Source organism: Pristiophorus japonicus, chromosome 3 (genome assembly GCF_044704955.1).
Source record: "Pristiophorus japonicus isolate sPriJap1 chromosome 3, sPriJap1.hap1, whole genome shotgun sequence".
Lineage (NCBI taxonomy): Eukaryota > Metazoa > Chordata > Chondrichthyes > Pristiophoridae > Pristiophorus > Pristiophorus japonicus.
The window spans coordinates 116,407,351-116,425,124 of NC_091979.1; the positions used below are offsets into that span (position 1 = coordinate 116,407,351).

General features: G+C 43.6%; 1 protein-coding gene across 2 annotated transcripts in view; it reads right to left on the reverse strand.

The window, feature by feature from the left end:
* The window catches only part of ola1 (Obg-like ATPase 1), a 164,262-nt gene that overhangs the window by 140,552 nt on the left and 5,936 nt on the right, over positions 1–17,774 (reverse strand). The window lies entirely within an intron of this gene.

The following is a 17,774-nucleotide window of genomic DNA, read 5'->3' on the forward strand; positions in this document are numbered from 1 at the left end:
TTATTCAACGTCCCAGCTTCCACAGATCTCTGAGGCAGCGAATTCCATAGATGCACAACCCTCAGAAGAAATTTCTCCTCATCTGTTTTAAATGGGCAGCCCCTTATTCTAAGATCGTGCCCTCTAGTTCGAGTCTCCCCCACCAGTGGAAACATCCTCTCTGCATCCACCCTGTCAAGCCCCCTCAATCTTATACATCTCGATAAGATCACCTCTCATTCTTCTGAATTCCAATGAGTAGAGGCCCAACCTACTCAACCTTTCCTCATAAGTCAACCCCCTCATCCCCGGAATCAATCTAGTGAACCTTCTCTGAAACTGTCTCCAAGCAAGTATATCCTTTCGTAAATATGGAAACCAAAACTGCACGCAATATTCCAGGTGTGGCCTCACCAATACCTTATATAGCTGTAGTAATACTTCCCTGCTTTTATACTCCATCCCCTTTGCAATAAAAGCCAAGATTCCATTGGCCTTCCTCATCACTTGCTGTACCTGCATACTAACCTTTTGTGTTTCATGCACAAGTACCCCCAGGTCCCGCTGTACTGCGGCACTTTGCAATCTTTCTTCATTTAAATAATAACTCGCTCTTTGATTATTTTCTGCCAAAGTGCATGACCTCACACTTTCCAACATTATACTCCATCTGCCAAATTTTTGCCCACTCACTTAGCCTATGTCCTTTTGCAGATTTTTTGTGTCCTCCTCACACATTGCTTTTCCTTCCATCTTCGTATAGTCAGCAAACTTGGCTACGATACACTCAGTCCCTTCTTTCAAGTCGTTAATATAGATTGTAAATAGTTGGAGTCCCAGCACTGATCCCTGCGGCAACCCAACTGGTTACCAACCAGAGAATGAACCATTTATTCCGACTCTCTCTTCGTTAGCCAATCCTCTATCCATGCTAATATATTATCCCCAACCCTGTGAACTTTTATCTTGTGCAGTAACCTATTATGTGGCACCTTGTCAAATGCCTTCTGGAAGTCCAAATACACCACCATCCATTGGTTCCCCTTTATCCACCCTGTCAGTTACATCCTCAAAGAACTCCAGCAAATTTGTCAAACATGACTTCCCCTTCATAAATCCATGCTGACTCTACCTGACCGAATTTTGCTTTTCCAAATGTCCCGCTACTGCTTCTTTAATAAATGGACTCCAACATTTTCCCAACTGCAGAGGTTAGGTTAACTGGTCTATAGTTTCCTGCTTTTTGTCTCCCTCCTTTTTTAAATAGAGGCGTTACATTTGCAGTTTTCCAATCTGTTGGGACCTCCCCAGAATCCAGGGAATTTTGGTAAATTACAACCAATGCATCCACAATCCCTGCCGCTACTTCTCTTAAGACCTTAGGATGCAAGCCATCAGGTCCAGGGGATTTATCTGCCTTTAGTCCCATTATCTTACTGAGTACCACCTTCTTTGTGATTGTGTTAAGCTCCTCCCCCCCTATAGCCCATAGATTATCCACTGTCGGAATATTGTTAGTGTCCTCTACCGTAAAGACCGATACAAATTTTTCAATGCATTCCATCTGGTTCTGGTGACTTTTCCAGTATCATTTGGGTACGTTTATTTTTTCTTCCTATCACTCCAATTGCCAGAAAGCGAACACTACCATTTTTTTTTTAAATAGTGAAAACAATTGCAAGGAACAGTTCTTAGACCCACTGGATATATTGATCTAACAGTTAAAGCCTACCAAATAATGTACAAGACATATCACTAATATCTGATATTCAATGACATGTTTTCTTCTTGTATGTTAAACAAGCAGCATGTACAATAACATAAATTCTAGTTCATAAAGAAAAACTTAAAAATGTGTAGTACTATGATGAACCAGCAAAGAGTCAATCACATGCCCACAGTTTCACGGCATGTAATTTGCCATAATCCCTCTGACGTGCAACATTTCTGACACTTGGGACTAAAGCAGATTACTAAATCAAAGCCATTAGAGTAGAAATTCCGATGTTCTGGGCTCAAACGAAGTTTCTATGGACCCGGGAAGGCATCAAAAAAAGCCGGTTTTCAGCGCGCAATGTGCATGCGCTGAAAACCGGCTTTTCCGATCTTAGACAGATCGGGAACGAGGACATTTGTACGGGCAAGATTGCGGGATTTACGCATATCTTGCCCAGCAAATGACCTCAAAAATCTTGTGCTTGAAAAAGCTGGCGCATAGCCTACTTTTACGGCGCATGTGTTTTAAAAGACATAAACACAATAAAATTAAATAAAATAAACACATGTATTGTTAAAAACTCTGCCCACTAAGGCAAGTTTATTTTTAACCCGAATTACAAAACTTTGAAAAAAAAAAATCGGAAATATATTGTTTTTTTCTGAGGCGTTTTTTAAACTTTAATTTCAATTAATTTTAAATTATGTGAGGTCTGTTTTTTATTTTTATTTTTTTAAATAAGTGTGTTTTTGTTTTTTTTCCCCACTAATAGCACGGAGAACTCATAGTTACGTGAGTTTAAGTGCTATTAATGGGAACCTGTGAACTACCTACCCCGATTGGCTGAGCAGTCACACGTGACTGCATCTTCTGCGTCGGAACCCTCTGGGCGGGAGGAGAAGGCCTCCCTATCGGAAATCAGGGTGCCTCCTAGACCACCAGGTACGTTCGGAAAACATATCCAGCGAGGAGGCAATTGCCCAATGTTTTCGGTCCCCATCACAAACTCTGTTCCCTAGACACGGACTCCATCCCTCTCCCCAACTCCTGTCTGAGGTTGAACCAGACTGTTCGCAACCATGGTGTTATATTTGACCCTGAAATTAGCTTTTGACCACATATCCGTAACATAACTAAGACCACCCATTTCCACCTCCGTAACATCACCCGTCTCCGACCTTGCTTCAGCTCACCCGTGCCTTTGTTACCTCTAGACTGGACTATTCCAATGCATTCCAGGTTGGCCTCACACATTCTACCCTACGTAAACTAGAGGTGATCCAAAACTCAGCTGCCTATGTCCTAACTCGCACCAAGTCCCTCTCATCCATCACCCGTGCTCGCTAACCAACATTGACTTCCGGTTACGCAACGCCTCAATTTCAAAATTCTCATCCTTATTTTCAAATTCCTCCATGGCCTCCCCCCTCCCTACCGCTGTAATCTCCTGCAGCCCCACAATTCCCCCACCCCACCACCCAGAAATGTCTGCGCTCCTCTAATTCTGCCCTCCTGAGCATCCCTGATTATTATTGCTCAGCCATTGGTGGCCGTGCCTTCTATTACCTAGTCCCCAAGCTCAAACTCCCTGCCAAAACCTCTCCGCACCTCTACTTCTCTTTCCTCCTTCAAGACGCTCCTTAAAACATACCTCTTTGACCAAGCTTTTGATCACCTGCGTTAATGTCTACTTATGGGGCAAATTTTTAATCGTATAATACTCCTGTGAAGCACCTCGGGACGCTTCACTATATTAAAGGCGCTATATAAATACAAGTTGTTGTTGAATCTAGCCCATACAATAGCCAATTTGGGATTGCTTTATTCTGACACTGGGTGCAAAATTGTTCCAATATTCAGCACTGAAACATTACATTGATGAGTATGGAATTAGACAGGAAAATTAAGAAGAAACCACCAAAGTAAAACAGTGAGCTGGAATTTCCAATTGCTACTGCCCAATTTCTGGCAGTATTGGCCATTGTGGGCGGTAATCAGGTAAGCAAAAATGTCCTTACCCGAATTACACCGGCAGTTGAGGTACTGCTGGGGAGCGGACCACCGGCGTGTACCATCCTGAGATTGCCCTGGCACGATATTTAGGTAGCGGTGACCCGTAGGTAGGTTTTAAAAAAACATCCACGAGGATTAGCGGAGCTGGGCAGTAGGTGAGTAGCTCTTAAAGAAAAAGGTTACTAATTGTTTTTTGACTAATTATTTTAAAATGTGTTGTGGTATTTAGTTTTAAACGTGTCTTGGGAATTTTTTTTGATTTGTTAGTTGATGTTTTTTGAAAAGTTATTTTTATTGTTTTTCTGGCGTTAGGCCCAACCCACAGCCTCGGGATAATTTTTTTTTAATTTTTCGCCCATTTTGTTTACGAACCGCCCAATTGCACTTTTTCGCCCAGAATGAGGGTGCAAGACCCATGTTTTTCGCTCGGCAGATTTTTTTTTGGGGGGGGGGGGGGAAGCTTTCGCCGGCAATAATCTTCCCAGTCTTAGCGGTCTTTTGGGTGGCGATCGAGCACTGGCAGGCTGATAGGAAACTTTAGCCCAGTATTTGTGTAACAAAGGACAATACCACAAAATATGCAATTTCATGTGAAAGCTGTTAGAAAATAATGATAGACAATGACTTTTCCTTATTTTCTGAATGTGAAATGACAGATCAGGAGTCAATTAAAAACAACTGTAAATGATAGAAAGTTCTATAAATAAACTCACTCCTCACTTTCAGCACTATCTTACTGAATACCAATGTGAAAGTTTTGTTAACATTGTATCTATTGTACAGAACTGCTTTCAAATGCGGCTATGCATACTTACAGATTTGCCTCCTTTCTAGAAACACCATGTTTCAAATGTGATATGGTAGCATGTGTATAGTTCTCAACAGGTAGGTAAAGGATCCAAGCACCAGTAAGTGCCTCAAACTGTCAACTGTAGTTAAGGCATGAGCAGAAGGCAATTTTGCAGCCATGTGTTTTTGACTGCCAATGATTGCTTCCACCAACATAGCTTATTGCAGTGGCAAAAGAGATGTCAGAAGTAGTGTCTCAGTTTGAATTTGAAAATTAAAGTCACATTTTAAAGTGATGTGATGTGTCTATTACACTGCCATACTACTGTATATGACATAGATCTAAAGATTCACAAGACTTGAAAAATTAACATCGATAATATAATCAGTAATTTACAGAAAATTACAATAACCACAGCAGTTATTTTTGGCCCCAACAGACCAGATTTTGCTCATTTTAATGATTAATTCAATACATTCCATATATGCCCATAACAGGAATAGTTCAGTGAAATTCATTCATAACTATAAACTGATGAGTTGAAAATTGCAGCTAAAAATATTAAAAACTCTGCCACACTGAGATAGTAGTAGAGGCAAACAACCATTCTTTCCTTTAATGCGAACCACTTATTCTGTAATGTATTGTCTGCTATCATACCAGTCATGTCATGGACAATTTTATTCCAATTAAAAAGAGCGATGTGTAAGAAATACACTTTTCCTGCAGGGTTCATAGACATTTGGTGGAAACCTTAATGCTGACTAAAATCCAGTAATATTCTACACATACTTACATCTAAAATAAAAGCAGAACGCCTCAGCTGTATTCTGAAAACTATGCATCAATGCACATCATTTTGTGGCAGTTTAGGAAATGAACTTTTGACCCCTCAATTCATTTACCAGTAAACTATTGTACCATATGACCCATCAACAACAGAAGAACCAAGTGTGTAAATGTCAAAACACCGTCAGGACTGTGGCACTTTGGAAATGATGTTGTCAAGAAATGACACATAAAATGCAAAAGCCTTCCCCACTGCTGATGTGAAATGCTAATGAACAATGATGGAGTTTTCCCTTACAAGGTGCCACATTGTTCCCATCAACCACATCCTGGAAAATAAGGCTAATGATTTGCATCAGAATAATAATCACGACATCTGTAGTTACTCTCATATTCATTTTTGATATCTATACACAGCACATCAGTTTTAAGTGTGAGATGAGTGCACAAATACAATACACCTACTTGGAAATGTTAGCTGCATTCACTCTGATGTGATGTGCTCAAAGACTGAACAAAATGTTCCAACATCAGAATATTATGCAGATGCAGTATTATGTACAGTTTTGTGCTCCCGTTAAAGAATATAAGAGCAATGGAAAAGAAGCAGCATAGATTCATTGGATATTACCAGAAGTGAGAAATTAGTTATGAGGAGACTGGAGAAGTTGGAGCAGAAAAGGGTGACAGGTGGCAGAGTTACCATTTGAGTACCACCATTTTGCTTAAAAGTAACCTTAAAACTACAACAGAATATTTTCAACTGTGGTATTTCAAGCAGTAATAAACTCGGTTGTAAAATTGGGAAACATTTTTACCTACTGTCATTTTATTTTGAAGACTGGAAGTGGGGTGGGGGAGAAAGAGAACATGTAATAGAACCTTAATTATCCACCATGACAGTAGTCTCTGAGCAGATAATCAAGAATCAATCCTTTTCCAATTTTAAAAATGGTTGTTCACTTGAGTGCTGACAACCCCAATTTCCACCAACTCTTATGGGAACTGTCTTCCAGCTACCAAACAGTACTCCAGTACTGTATGGCTTCTTTCAAAGTCCCAACCCAACCTCCACTAAACCCTGAACCCAAGCCCAAATTTCTACAAATGATCGAGGACAATGGGAGCACAGAGAATCAAGATTCTACTGTAGTATAAAAGACAACTTGGTGGTGCCTCAAGACAAAACAAGCAGGAGACGTGCATACCAGCAGTCAATTCATCATACCAGACATTACAATGGTTTCCCCCTTCCTTGCTTTTTTTTATACCGATCTAATATACATTCTTAATTTTAGTAAGAAAAAGTGCTCCCAAAAAGAGTTAATCTGCTGTAAAAAAAAAAGGGTTTTATTTATACAATAAGCAGAAGGGAGTCCTTTTTACATGATTTGTGCAGAAAATAACTTGCATATTGCTGAATTTTATCCAAGGCTAACTCAAATGAATATTGTATAATATTATAGTTACCATATTCCAAACATACATGGATAGTCTTTAAAAAAAAGTATTTCGAATAAACCTATAGAATACAAGAGTAAAGTAATGATTACATGTAGGATGATGCCAGGGCTAGGAAACTATTGAGAAGAAACGTGAAATGCTGGGACTATTTCCACTGGAACAAAGGCGGCCAAGAGTAGATTTAAGAGAGGTTTTTTGAAATTATGAAGGGTCTTCATAAAGTGAATAAGGAAAGACTATTTTCTGATATTGGGGAGTTAGTGATGAGGGTTCATCAATTTTAAATTAAGAGTTAGGAGAGGGGTTCGGAAAAATTTCTTTACACAGCGGCTCCTTGAATTGCATTTATATAGTGCCTTTTATGACCCCAAGATGTCCCAAAGCATATTACAGCCAATTAAGGACTTCTTGAAGTGTACAGTTACTGTGATAATGTAGGAAACACAGCAGCCAATTTGCACACAGCAAGTTCTCACAAACAGCAATGTGATAATCCAGGTAATCTGTTTTAGTGATGTTGGTTGAGGGATAAATGTTAGCCAGGGCACTGGGGAGAACTCCTCGGCACTTCTTCAAAATAGTGCCTTGGGGTCTTTTACATTCATCAGAGGGCAGACGTCCCATTCGAAAGACAGTACATCTGACCGTACTGAGGGAGTTCTGCACTGTGTAAAATTTGGATCACAGGTCACACACACATTACCCAAAGGGTCTTGGGAGTTATATGGTGTTTTAAGGAGCGGCAGTTTTAAATATAATCAGATACCATACGCAATTAGGATAGACATATCACAGAACCATAGAACCTTTACAGCACGGAAGTCAGCCATTCGGCCTGTCGGACCCGTGCCGGCTCTCTGCAAGAACGCTTCAGCTCGTCCCACTTCCCCCGCAATTTTTTTTCTCTCAGGTGCTTATCCAACTCCCTTTTTAAAGCAGTGACTGAGTCTGCCCCCACCACCCTTTCAGGCAGTGCATTCTAGATCCTAACCACTCGCTGTGTAAAAATATTTCTTCTCATGTCACCTTTGGTTCTTTTGCCAATCACCTTTAAACTGTATCCTCCAGTTCTCGACCGTTTTGCCAATGGAAACAATTTCTCTATCTACTCTGTCCAGATCCCTCATGATTTTGAACACCTCTATCAAATCTCCTCTAAGGGAGAACAATTCCAACTTCTCCAGTATTACCATGTACCTGAAATCCTTCATTCCTGTAACCATTCTCGTAAATCTTTTCCGCACCCTCTCTAAGGCCTTCAGATCCTTCCTAAAGTGCGGTGCCCAGAATTGGACAATACTGCAGTTGAGGCAGAATCAGTGTTTTATACAGGTTCATAGTTTCCACGCTTTTGTACTCTGTACCTCTGTTCATGAAGCCCAGGATCCCATGAGCTTTTTTAGCCACTTTCTCAACCTGCTCTGCCACCTTCAATTTGTGCACATATACCCCTAGGTCTCTCTGTTCATGCACCCTCTTTAGGATTGTACCCGTTAGAAAGAATGAGAGGAAATGAAATATAAATTACCAAAATGTATCACTTCACACTTGTGTTAAATTTCATCTGCCACGTGTCCGCCCATTCCACCAGCCTGTCTATGTCCTCGAAGTCTATCGCAATCCTCCTCACTGTTCACTATACTTCCAAGTTTTGTCATCTGCAAATTTTGAAATTGTGCCCTGTACACCCATATCCAAGTCATTAATATACATCAAGAAAAACAGTCTTAGTACTGACCCCTGGGGAACACCACTGTATACCTTCCTCCAGTCCAAAAAACCACCGTTCACCGCTACTCTCTGTTTTCTGTCATTCAGCCAAGTTCTTATCCTTGCTGCCACTGTCCCTTTTATTCCATGAGCTTCAACAACCCGATTATGTGGCACTTTGTCGAATGCCTTTTGGAACTCCATGTACTACACGTCAACTGCATTGCCCTCATCAACCCTTTCTGCTACCTCATCAAAAAACTCGATCAAGTTAGTTAAACACAATTTGCCTTTAACAAATCTGTGCTGGCTTTCCTTGATTAATCCACACCTATCCAAGTGACTATTAATTTTGTCCCTGATCACTGTTTCTAAAAGCTTTCCCACTACCGAGGTTAAACTGACTGGCCTGTAGTTGCTGTGTTTATCTTTACACCCTTTTTTGAACAATGGTGCAACATTTGATATTCTCCAGTCCTCTGGCACCATCCCTATGTCCATGGAGGATTGGAATATTATGGTCAGTAATCCGTGATTTCTGCTCTCAATTCCATCAGCATCCTATCCACTCCTGGTGATTTATCTACTTTAAGTACAGCCAGCCTTTCTCTAATACCTCTTAATCAATTTTTATCCTATCAAGTGTCACCACTACCTCCTCCTTCACTATGTCTATGGCAGAATCCTCTTCCCTGGTGGTGAAGACAGATGCAAGGTACTCGTTTAGTACCTCAGTCATGCTCTCTGCCTCCATGCAAAGGTCTCCTTTTTGGTCCCTAATCGGTCCCATCCCTCCTCTTACTATTTATATGCCTTTTAAAGACTTTTGGATTACCTTTTATGTTAGCTGCTATTCTAGTCTCAAACCCTCTCTTTGCCCCTCTTATTTTCCTTTTCACTACTCTTCTGACCTTTCTATATATAGCCTTATTCTCAGATATATTTGCACTCGGATATGTCATATGCGCTCTTTTTCTGCTTCATCATATTCTTTATCTGTTTCATCATCCAGGGAGCCCTGATTTTAGTTGCCCTGCCTTTCCCACAAGTGGGAATGTACCTCAACTGTACCTGAACTACTTCCTCTTTAATGGCAGCCCATTGTTTCATTACAATTTTACCTGCCAATCTTTGATTCCAGTTTACTCGGGCAAGATCCGTTCTCATCCCACTGAAATTGGCCTGCCCACAGTTAAACATTTTTACTCTAGATTGCTGCCTGTCCTTTTCCATAGCTAATCTAAACCTTATGACACTATGATCATCATTCCCTAAATGTTCACCTACTGACACTTGCTCCACTTGACCTACCTCATTTCCCAGAACCAGATCCATCAATGCCTCCTCCTCCCTCGTCGGGCCGGAAGCATACAGTTCAAGAAAATTCTCCTGAACACACTTCAGAAATTCTTCCCCTCTCTGCCCTTAACACTATTACAATCCTAGTCTATATTAGGATAGTTGAAGTCCCCCATTATTACTACTCCATAGTTCTTGCACATTTCTAGTTTCTCTGCAAATTTGCTCCTTCATATCTTTCCCACTATTTTGGTGATCTATAGAATACACCTAGTAGTGTAATGGCACTGCTATTATTTCTTAACTCTGCCATGTTGATTCTGTCTTTGATCCTCCAGGACACCCTCCTTCTCCAGCATTGAAACCTTCTCCTTAGCCAATAATGCCACACCACCTCCTACCTTCCCTGAACACTTTATAACCAGGAATATTTAATACCCAATCCTGCCCTTTGAGCCAGGTCTCAGTTATTGTCACAACATTGTATTCCCATATGGCTATGTGTGCCTGCAGCTCACTTACCTTGTTTATTACGCTTCGTGCGTTCACATACATACACTGCAACCCATCTTAGACCATCCTGTACTCGCTTACTTTGACCCCACCCAATATCTTACTATTTCTTACTCTTGTGCTCTCTCTGACTCTCCCAATACTTTGAGCACTTTATTTCTCCTTTCTAATGTTACATGCTGGTGCCCATCCACCTGCCAAATTAGTTTAGCCCTCCCCAACAGCACTTGTAAACCTCCCCGCGAGCTTATTGGTTCCGGCCCTGTTGAGGTGCAACCCGTCCGGGCCTGTACAGGTCCCACTTCCTCCAGAAATGGTCCCAATGACGCAGGAATTTGAAGCCCTCCCTGCTGCACCATCTCTCCAGCCATGCATTCATTCGTTCTATCCTCAGATTTCTATTCTCACTAGCCCGTGGCACCGGAAGTAATCCAGAAATTATTACCTTTGAGGTCCTGCTATTTAATCTGCTTCCTAGCTCCCCAAAATCTGCCTGCAGGACCTCATCTTTCTTTCTACCCATGTTATTAGTACCAATATGGACCATGACCTCTGGCTGTTCACCCGCCCAGACAGTGTAAACATACAATCCGTAACAGATGTGAACCATTTACTGGCCCCGGAACGGACAGACATTGAGACAGAACGGTGGTCTGGGAACAGATCCTGAGCTGGTGGAGGCGTTAGGCCAAAGTCAGCATGAGGTCCACCCCAGAGAAAACTCTTTCCCATCTGCCGTTTCTTGCTTTCAGCTGCCCGGTTATATACTTTATTTCAGTGGGCTGGTGGATACCTCACGTCAATCATTTTTACCCATTCAATTGTCCAAGTTCAGAGGTGTAGGTACCTATGGCAGCCCCTTCCCAGCTTCATGAGGTCATTTTCCTCCTTATCGCTGACTGAATGTCTTCTTGCCCTTTCATAGACAGCTTGTTCTTAAGGCTCCTTGCTGAATCCCGTATCAGCTTAGCTATGTTGAGTTGAAGGCCTATTTTTGTGCTCTGACCTCGCAACTAAGCTCTCTACACAACTCTTTTTCTGACATGACTGGAATCTGTGTCATCAACTTAGGCAAACTGCTGAGCTAGGGAACCTGTAACAGACTATTATTTCTTCCAATACACGATTTCTTACAATTACACTGGAGTGTTGGCCTAGATTTTGTGCTCAAGTCTCTGGAATGGCACAACCTTCTGGGTCAGTGAAGAGAATGCTACCACTGAGCCATGGCTGACACCTAATGCTTTACACCACAAGGAGTGGTTGAGGCAGAGACCACTGCATCTTTTAAGAGAAAATTGGATAAATATTTGAAGTAGAGTACAAGGCTATAGGAAGAGCGGAGCAGTGGAAATTTAATATTGGATTGCTCTAGCAAAGAACCATCACAGATATGATGGTTTGAGATGCAAATGGTCTCCTTTTTGCTGTAAACTTCGATGTAATGTAAACCATGGCCATGGATTTAATATTTTTACTGAAACGTGGAAGACATCGAGTCCATCGCACAATAAAATCCTAATTTTCTCAAATTTTACAGGAACTTAACACATTTGATTGAGCACCTCCCTCAAACTTCTTTCCAAATGCTTTCATTGGTCATTTGCACTCCCCTCTGCTATTCCCACATAAAACAATGTCGCCAGTAAATCACCATGAGCAAACCAGTATATACTATAGTGCACATCTGTCAGACATTACAATCTTCAAAACAAAAAGAAAATGTGAGCGACTGACCAGGAACTTGACAGTCAATAACATTCTAGTTTGATTGGTTTGCCTTTAAGTTGGCAGCTGCTGATTTTTTAAAAACTGCCCCTTTTTGTTTAGTAATTTCATGATTGGTGATTTGAATTTCCGCTTGGTACTTCTTGTTGGTATGCTCACTATCTTTTAATTGTAATTCATTGCTCCTTTTTAAATATCAGACCCCAATGTGGTATCAAAAGGTGATAGAATTAATCCACAATAGCAGTTATTCTTTATGTGTGAGCTAAGTCTATGTCCACAGGTTTCGAATTAGTGGGGGGGAGGCGTGAGAGTTTTAAAAGATACAATCAAACATTTTCTAGTGACATCTTTATGTCAATATCTTCACACACACCTATTCCAGCAGCAGTCACTGGATAGCCACCAGGAGTGGAAAATAGCTATTTTTCTCCCACCCTGGTCCAGGTCCACAGAACAATTGTTACTTACCTACTGCCATCTTGGCAGAGATCAGCTAAGAGCACAGGTCATAAATCAAACTTGAGACTCTACAAGTCAGTACCTCAAAAGTTGCACTTAGTAACTAGGCCATCAGATGAAGCACACCACCAGAGGTTTTACATTGTCTGTAGTGGACCCAAGCCATTCAATACTTTCCCCACCCCCCCCTTTCCTTTTCTCTTTATCCCTCCCTGGCCGTTCTCTCCTATCGTCATGCCTCCTTTCATCTCTCCTCTCTTGGATACTCTACCCTCCCAAATCCTTCATTACTCTTCAACCTTCCTACTCTCCTGCCACTGACTCAGGTTTGCCTTCCTCCGAGATAAGCCTACAGCTTCCCTCTGTGTCTCTCTTGGAATCCTACAAAGGCCCATTAAGGCACTTGTCGCTGCCTCCTTACGAGCATCAACCCCAACTGTCCCCAGTCTGTTAAAACAATTACTCTCACCCTGGCCGTTCCCCCTGGTACAGCCCTGATCTTCGTTCCCTCAAGTCCAAGGGACGCAGACTTGAACGGATATGGCAGACAACTGGTCGCCATTCACCGCAAGATCTGGCTGGACCACAAAGCACTATTGGGTCCTGCTCTCGCCTGCCAAATTCGCTCATTATTCCAGAATTATTCTGGAATGCAAAGATAAACTCCGGTTTCTATTCTCCACTGCTATCGTTTTAAACACCTCTCCCCAGTCTCCACTCTCACCTCTGACAATAAGTGTGAGGAGCTGTGGTTGGGAAAATGTTGGGAGTCCATTATTAAAGAAGCAGTAGCAGGACATTTGGAAAAGCATAATTCGGTCAGGATTTATGAAGGGGAAGTCACGTTTGACAAATTTGCTGGAGTTCTTTGAAGATGTAACGAACAGGGTGGATAAAGGGGAACCAGTGGATGTGGTGTATTTGGACTTCCTGAAGGCATTTGACAAGGTGCCACATAAAAGGTTACCGCACAAGATAAAAGTTCACGGGGTTGGGGGTAATATATTAGCATGGATAGAGGATTAGATAACTAACAGAAAACAGAGTCGTGATAAATGATTCATACTCGGGTTGGCAACCAGTAACTAGTGGGGTGCCACAGGGATCAGTGCTGGGACTCTAACTATTTACAAACTATATTAACGACTTGGAAAAAGGGACTGAGTGTAACATAGCCAAGTTTGCTGACGATACGGAGGAAAAGCAATGTGTGAGGACACAGAAAATCTGCAAAAGGACAAAAGTCAGGCTAATTGAGTGGGAAAAAAAATTTGGCAGATGGAGTATAATGTTGGAAAGTGCGAGGTCATGCACTTTGGCAGGGAAAAAAAAAAATCAAAAAGTTATTATTTAAATGGAGAAAGATTGCAAAGTGCTGCAGTACAGTGGGACCTGGGGTTCTTTGTGCATGAAACACAAAAGGTTAGTATGCAGGTACAGCAAGAGATCAGTGTTAGGTCCAGAATAAAGTAAAGTAATGTGATTGAGTACTGTAGATGTGAGTAAATGCGACCTTAGTCTCTTTATTCTAACTCCAGAGTGCTGGTACAGTATGGGAGGCCTGCTTATATAGTGCTCCCAAGGGATGCTGGGATCCCTTGGGACTCCAACAGATACGCCCTCTGATGGTGGTAGAACGCTGGTTACATACAAAATATCACTCCCTCCCAAAGTCAATAGTACAGGGCGAGACGATCTGGCTTTTCGCACTCTTGTCGATCCGTCTCAGTACAAATGCAGGTGCAGGTGAGTTGGTTGGTTCTTCGCTGGTCTGGTGCGCAGCTGGCCTTGCTGGGGATGATGAGCTCAGCTTCGTGGTCAACCGTGATGTCGTTTGCCACTTGCGTGTGTGTCGGAGGGTCGAAGTTGGTGGTGTTCTCTTCAGGTTGCTCATGGCTGTCTGTGAATCGCAGTTTGGTTTGGTCCAAATGCTTTCTGCAAGTTAGTCCATTCGCGAGTTTGACCCGAAACACCCTACGCCAGTGACAGCAAGCCATTTGGGACCATGTCCAGAGTGGAGTACAAATACAGGGTCATTGACTTCAATATCATGTGACAAATTTGCACGATCGTGGCACTGCTTTGTTGATGCCGCCTGCCCTAGACATGATCATGGAGATCAGGGTGGATGAGAGAGCGTCTTGTTTTGAGCGCCCTTTTCATGAGCAGCTCGGCTGGGGGAACCCCGGTGAGCGAGTGGGATCTGGTGCGGTAGCTGAGCAGGACTCGGGACAGGCAGGTCTGCAGGGAGCCTTCCGACACGAGTTTCAAGCTTTGCTTGGTTTGGACTGCCCGTTCTGCCTGGCCGTTGGATGCAGGCTTGAACGGGGCAGATGTGACGTGCTTGATCCCATTGCACGTCATGAATTCCTTGAATTCAGCGCGGGTGAAGCACGGCTCCTTGTTGGGGACAAGGACATCAGGCAGGCCATGCGTGGCAAACATGGCTCGTAGGTTTTCGATGGTGGCAGTGGACGTGCTTACAGACATTATTACACACTCAATCCACTTTGAATAAGCATCCACAACAACCAAGAACATTTTGCCTCGAAACAGGCCAGCGAAGTCAACATGGATCCTCGGCCACGGTTTGGAGGGCCATGACCACAAACTTAGCTGTGCCTCCCTGGGTGCATTGCTCAGTTGAGAGCAAGTGTTGCATTGGCACACACAAGACTCCAAATCTGAGTCGATGCCGGGCCACCACACATGGGATCTGGCTATAGCTTTCATTACTATGCCTGGGTGGGTACTGTGTAGGTCGCTTTTGAATGTTTCCCTGCCTTTCTTCGGCAAAACCACGCGATTACCCCACAAAAGATAGTCCGCCTGTATGGACATTGTCTTTACGCCGCTGGAACGACTTGATCTCTTCATGCATCTTCACTGGGACGCTGGACCAGCTCCCATGAAGGACAGTTTTTTTTTTTTTTACGAGGGACAGTAAAGGATCCTGGCTGGTCCTGATCCTGATCTGGCGGGCCATAACGGGTGACTTTTCATTTTCAAGTGCATCCATCACCAAGAGCAAGTCTGCAGGCTGTGCCATTTCCACCCCGGTGTTGGGCAATGGTAGTCGACTGAGGGTGTCAGTGCAGTTCTGTGCCTGGCCTGTGACGAATTACATAGTTATATGCAGACAGCGTGAGCACCCATCTTTGGATGCGTGCAGAGGCATTGGTATTGATACCTTTGCTCTGAGAATAGCGATAGGAGTGGCTTATAGTCAGTTTCTAACTCGAACTCAAGCCCAAACAGATACTGACGCATTTTTTTTTAAACCCCGCAAACGCATGCCAGAGCTTCTTTTTCAATCATGCTGCAGGCTCTTTCGGCCTTGGACAAGCTCCTGGATGCATAAGCGACCAGTTGCAATGTCCCCGATTTGTTTGCTTGTTGTAACACACACCCGACCCGTACGAAGACGCATCACAAGCTAGCACTAAACATTTACAAGGATCATACAGGACAAGCGGTTTGTTGGAACATAACACATTTCGGGCTCTCTCAAAAGCTGTCTCTTGTGGTTTCCCCCATACCCAATCATCTCCCTAGCGTAGCAACACTTGTAGAGGTTCTAGCAAGGTGCTTGACCCGGGTAGGAAATTACCAAAATAATTGAGGAGTCCCAGGAATGACCACAGCTCCGTCACGTTCTGTGGTCTCAGCGCGTTCTCGATGGCCTCCGTCTTGGCGCGGGTCTGATGCCGTCTGCCGCGATTCTTCTTCCCAATAACTCGACCTCTGGCGCCAGGAAAACACACTTCGAGTGTTTCAACTCGAGTCCCACACGATCTAGCCGACTTAGAATCTCTTCCAGGTTCTGCAAGTGTTCGATGGTGTCCCGACCTGTGACCAGTATGTCGTCCTGGAAAACCACGGTGTGCGGAACCGACTTTAGCAGACTCTCCATGTTCCTTTGAAAAATAGCCACGGCCAATTGAATCCCAAACGGGCATCTATTGTAGATGAACAGACCTTTGTGCGTGTTGATGCAGGTGAGGCCTTTCGAAGATTCCGCCAGCTCCTATGTCATGTAGGCAGAGGTCAGGTCCAACGTGGTGAACGTCTTTCCTCCTGCCAGTGTCGCAAATAGGTCGTCTGCCTTGGGTAGCGGTTACTGATCCTGCAGCGAAAAATGGTTGATCGTTACTTTATAGTCCCCACAAAGTCTGACCATGCCATCGCCCTTGAGAACCGGAACAATTGGACTGGTCCACTCATTGAACACCACCGGCGCGATGATGCCCTCTCGCTGCAGCCTGTCTAGTTCGATCTCCACTTTCTCTCGCATCATATATGGCACAGCCTGTGCCTTGTGGTGGATGGGTCTTGTAGCGGGAATCAAGTGGATCTGCACCTTCGCCCCCGAGAAACTTCCGACGCCTGGGTCAAAACGACGGGAACTTGCTCAGAACCTGGGCACATGAGGCGTCGTCGACGATCGAATGCGCTCGGATGTCGTCCTAGTTCAAACGGATTATTCCCAGCCAGCTTCTGCCGAACAGTGTGGGGCCATCTCCTGGTACTACCCATAGTGGTAGTTCGTGCACTGCTCCATCATAGGAGACTTTTACTGCTGCGCTGCCAATTACAGGGATCAGCTCTTTAGTGTAAGTTCTCAGCTTGGTGTGAATGGGACTCAGCTTGGGCGTGAATGGGACTCAGCTTGGGCCTGTGTGCCTTGCTGCATCACAGCCTGTCGAAGGCCTTTTTGCTGATGATGGACTGACTCACACCAGTGTCTAATTCCATGGATACTGGAATTCCGTTCAGTTCAACTTTTAACATGATCGGTGGACATTTTGTGGTGAAGGTGTGTACCCCGTACACTTCTGCCTCCTCAGTTTAACTCTCTAGTTCAGTTTGATCCGCCATGGATCGGTCTTCCTCTGCAACGTGGTGGTTTGCAGGGTTTGCAGCTCGTCTGCACATTCACCGGCGGTGTCCCATTGTTCCACAGCCTTTGCACACAAAGTGTTTGAAGCGGCATCGATGATCACCTCTGCAGCGGCAACAAGGTGTTAACTGCCTCGCATTAACGCTCGTTGGCGGACTCAGTCATCAGAGGTCGTACAGCTGCAGGCGTGTACATTCCGCCATATGCATTCCTGCCTGAAAACGACGTTACTTTGTGTACAGTGCTTGCCGAAACATTTTTATGCTGCGAAATTTGTTTGGCGTTGTCGCTGGTGGACATAAATGCCTGGGCTATCGTTATGGCTTTGCTCAGGTTCGGTGTTTCAACAGTCAATAGTTTGCAAAGGATAACCTCATGGCCAATGCCAAGCACAAAAAAGTCTCTTAGCA